Below are 4,690 nucleotides of genomic sequence, written 5' to 3'. Positions count from 1 at the left end.
CACCCTGCTCTGCGCTGGGAATATACTCTGACCTCCCCAGGCGCATGGCATGCTGTCCCTTCAGAGGCTTCTCTAGAGGGGACAGACGCATTCACCGTGACTGCTCTCAGCCACGTTTTCCTGGCGGGCGGCAGACTCCGCGGGCCGATCCCGTGTAGAGACCGGTCCCTTCGCCGGCCCGTTTTACCTGGAGCGCACTGCCCGGCCGGGCGACGCGGAAAGGATAGCCGAGGAGCTGGGGAGCCCTTGGTCACCTCCCGCGGGCACTTTACAGACTCAGGAGCTCTCGGAGAGCAGAGCGGGAGACTTGAAAGATGGTCTAGGCCAGCCCCTCCCTGTCTGAACCTGATTTTCTAGCCACCCCCCCCCCCTTTCCCCAGCCCTTCCCCAGCAGGGAGGTGCCTCACTCTCTGCGGTCGCACTTCCTGCGAAGAAATGCACCACCTCCCCCTGGGCAGGGCCCGGGCCCCCACCAAGCTGTCCCCCTCCACACCCGCGCCCTCGCTTTGCGAATGCCTCCCGCTCTTCTCCCCTCAGGAAAGGATGTGCGGGCGCGGGGCGCGGCGGGGGCGCGGGGCGGGGACCGTTACCCCGTCCTGCAGCGACCAAGGTGTGTCTGCCACTGCCTGCCTCCACAGGTGGTGTCCTCAGAGGTGATTTCCAGGCTTCGTAAAAACACAATTTATGTGATCTATGAAAAGTCATGTGATTTATAAGACCTGTTAATCATATGAAGGGGCCGGAGGGGCTCACCGGTCCCCCTCTCTGCTGGTTGGTCGGTAGGAAGCCTCCCTCTGTTAAAGGCTGTCCTGCGCCGTGCCCAGGGCCCGTGGCTGCGGCGGTCCCCACACTGTGCTGGTGGGCTCGCCACGGCCCCGGGGCTCCGGGGAGGCGACGTAAGGTCAGAGTGTGATCCGAGATGCAAACCCCGGAGCATCGTGGAAAGCTTCCTGGAGGTGGTGGCACTGGAGTCCAGTCTTGAGAGCGGAGGGACTTCAGCAGATGTGGGCTGTCGGTGAGCACATTGGATGCGGGATGTGGGGACAGATGGAGGGTCCCCAGAGTGGAGACGGGAAGGGTGGGACTGAGGCTGCGGCACCCCGGGAACACGGCTGCTTGCAGCCACTGGCCGGGACTGTGAGACACGTACCTCCTCGGTCCCCAGGCATCCCTACCTGTCAGAGGGGGCAGGAAGAGGGCGGGACAGGGGGCCTCACGAGGGCCTCCAGGACCCTGAGCGCTGTGTCCGTCTGCAAAGCCGAGCCTCCCCCGTCCCCACCCCGGGTCAGTGTTTCAGGCGCCCGAACGGTGTGCCCCTGAGTGTCCTCGTACCTGCTGGACACCCGTCCCCAAGAGGCGCCCCAGACCCTCAAGCTGACATGCGCCATCTTCTCTCAGGCCCGCCCGCCCCGGGTCCCAGCTCCAACGGGGCTGCTGGCCCCTAAGAGCCACAGATTTTCCAAGCCTCCTCACCCACGTGTGCGACCACGCCCTGGCCCCTTGCCCCCAAACATCCGTGGGATGCCCTTTTCTGTCCATCATCACCACCAACCACGTCACTTCTTGCCTTGACTCAACGTGAATCCCGCCCCCCCCTCCGCCGTTGGGCCAGGGTCTCCCACCGGTCAGTCCTTCATGCTGCCCCTGGGTCACCTGCTGTATCAGGCCTGGCCCAGCTGCCCCGGGCAGCTGACCTCTCCGTCCGTCCCCCCCAGTCTCCTGTTCTGCACCAAAAACCCGTCGGCTGTATCGCCCCTGAGCCTGGGGTGTGTCAGAACCAACCCCTGGCTTTTCCAAATGCCGTCGCCTCTCCCCGAAAACGACATCTCTATTCGTCTCCCTGGAGAACTTCTATTCATCCTTCAAAACCAGCCCTGATGAGCACCCGTCTGCCGGGCACCTCAGCGCACGTGACCTTATGTCTGCACACCTGTCCCTCCGTCGTCCACACGGTCCTTGAGAACAGGGGCCGAGTCTGTCTCTCTCACTTGCTCCTTTCTTCCTCCTTTCCTCTCCCTCCCCCAACCTTAACCCGTCAGATCGGTCCCGGGCGTGCGGACGTGCCCGGGTCTGTCCCGCGGTTTGCACACGTGAACGGAAGAGATGTCCCGGACGAGCCCTCTCTCCAGTGGGGCCCACGCTCTCCCGGGGAGACGGACGTCCTCTGGAGAGACCCCAGGAAAGTTCCGGCATCCAGGCTGACATCTGGGTGGGCGGGGCTACTGAGCGGGTGGTCAGGGAGGCCTTTCCTGAGGAGGAGACACCGGGGCTGAGAGCCGGTGACGGGGGGATGCTGAGGGAGCTGGAGAGAGGGGCCCTGGGTGGGGAACGGCTCTCCCAGAGGCCCTGGGGCAGGTCCGAGCTGGGTGCACCCAAGGGGTAGGCGGGCGATTGCAGAGAAGCAGGCGGGAGGGGCCGGTGGGGCTTTGGGACGGGGGCTGAGGCTCATTCCTAAATGGAACCGAAATTTGGGGGGGGGCAAATGGAGAGAGCAGAACAGATGAGAGACAGAGTCTGGCTGGTTGCCTCACCGAGCTCTGTGTCTAACCTGTGCCCCCAGGACCCCCGTGCAACCCCGGGGCGGCCCTGGAAAGACGCCGAGGCCGCGTTCCCAGCCCCGGGCCCTGCCTGCTGGCTGCTTCCCCTGCCATCCAGCCTTTGGCTCACACATCCCCTCCTCCAGGAGGCCCTCCGGATTGCCATTCCCGAAGCAGCATCCCTGACACTCTTCTGTTCTCTCCGTCCCTGGCTTTGTGGCCCAGCCCATCCCCCCCCCCCCCCCCACCGGCCGTGTCCCCACCGGCAGGCAAACTCCTCAAAGCCAGGGACTCGTCGTTCCGCTTGCCTCGGCCTCACCTCCGGGGCCCAGGGCGACGCCCGGCGCGCAGCCGTGCTTGGTGAACATTTGCCCGGCGAACCGTGGCGCTCCGCCGTTCTGCTTCCTTCCTTGTGATTAACACGCATGGCTTTCTCTTCAAAGAGCAGCCCGTGTCAAACTCTCAGGGCGTCCGCCTCTGCTGTGGCTCAGAACTCATTACCGCCCAGCCGCGGTGGACCGAGCTCCAAACAAAGGCCCGAAGTCCCTCTTTGACCTTCGACCTTCCGGGGAGCTCGGCGTCATAAACCCTCACTGTCTCCGCAGGCGGGGAGCACCGAGGACAGCTCCCGGCACCGCCGTGTCCCCCTGAATTAGGAGCTGGGTCTCGGGATCTGGCGTGGCCGGGAGCGCGCTTGCCCGTGAGAGCAGCTCTTGGCGTCTGAGTCCGCGGACTCGCGCTCCGAATCGGAGAAGCAGAAGGTGTGTGTTTGTTTTTAGAGGCGGAAAGAACCGGTGAATGAACGGAAAGGGCCTGCCCAGAGCCTGGCACCTGGACTCCCGCCTGGCCACCGGGACTCTTCCCCTGAGGCTTCGTGAGGTCCCCTCCTTTTTTATAGGTGTAGCACAACGACCAATTCGGGTGGTCAACCCGAGTTGACCACCGTAACCGTTTTTACAGGCACAGCTCAGTGGCATTAAGGACAAGCCCCCATCCGTCTCCAGGACCTCTGTCACCTCGCAGAACCAGGACTCCGTAGGCTCTACGGATTCACGTGCCCGGCCTGGTACATGAGGACGGTGCCCCCGCCCCTGCGCGAATCCTCGGGGGAGAAGCGCTCAACCCACGCGGAACAGAAGCTCTGCAAGGGTTGGTTCAGCCTGGATCCGAAGAACTCCAGTATGCACGTCGCTCTGCAAGCAGCTTCTTCGGTGAACACGTCAAATGCTCCTATGAGTATTTCCTGAAGTTGTTTTGAAGGAAGTTGTGTTAAAAGCTTGCTTTTCGTAACCACAAAACAGGAAACAAACGCCAGCTGGGGAAGGGAGGAAGCAGACATAATGTTTCCGAGGTTCACCGGGAGGCCTGTATCCGATGCTCCCCTCTGCTCATTGTTGCGGACGCGTCACGGAACTTGCCAGTTGTAACCCTTAGCGAACGCACGGTTCTGTGGCATTAAGGACAGTCGCCAGCAGCCGCCTGCAGAACTTTCCTATCTTCCCAAACTGAAACTCAGTCCCCACTCAACATGAGCTCCCCCAGCTCTGGAAAGCAGCGCCTCTCCCCACCCCCACCCCCACCCCCCGCCTCCAGGAAGTGCCTCCTTCCCGTGGCGCATGCACACCAATGTCCGTGTCCCCACCACCAATGGACACGAGGGCTGTCCCCACCTGCAAGCAGGGCGCTCAGAACCCGGCGTTCGAGCGTTTGTCCCGCGCTGCAGCCTGGATGGGCCTCGGACGTGTCACGTTCGGTGGCCCGTATTCTGTGATCCCATTTACGTGAAGCATCCAGAAGACGTAAATAAATCCGTAGAGTCAGAAAGTAGACCAGTGTTTGCCCGCGGCCAAGGGTGGGGAGGTGCGGACGGACGGCTCCCGGCTCCAGGGTCTGCCTTGAGGTGATGATGGGACTGTTTTTAGGTAGACGTGACGTTTCAGCAACACTGCACGTGTGCGAAAGCTGTGGAATCGTAAACTTTAAGATGGGTGCTTTTAGGGGCGCCTGGGCGGCTCAGTCGGTTGAGCGTCTGACTTCGGCTCAGGTCGTGATCTCGCGGTTTGTGGGTTCGAGCCCCACGTCGGGCTCTGTGCCGACAGCTTGGAGCCTGGAGCCTGCTTCGGATTCTGTGTCTCCCTCCTTCTCTCGCTGCC

The 4,690-nt window shown here is 62.7% G+C and overlaps 1 long non-coding RNA gene across 1 annotated transcript; it reads left to right on the top strand.

Annotated features, from left to right (window-relative positions):
- The first annotated feature begins 580 nt into the window (after positions 1 to 580).
- LOC122233533 lies at positions 581 to 4,116 on the top strand. The gene is made up of 3 exons (XR_006211125.1): positions 581 to 1,015; positions 3,143 to 3,298; positions 3,498 to 4,116. It is a non-coding gene; the product is annotated as an uncharacterized LOC122233533 (long non-coding RNA).
- The last annotated feature ends 574 nt before the right edge of the window (positions 4,117 to 4,690 follow it).

Source organism: Panthera tigris, chromosome E1 (assembly GCF_018350195.1).
Source record: "Panthera tigris isolate Pti1 chromosome E1, P.tigris_Pti1_mat1.1, whole genome shotgun sequence".
Lineage (NCBI taxonomy): Eukaryota > Metazoa > Chordata > Mammalia > Carnivora > Felidae > Panthera > Panthera tigris.
The sequence above is the reverse complement of the archived record's forward strand: the minus strand, read 5'-3'. Positions and strand labels throughout refer to the sequence as shown.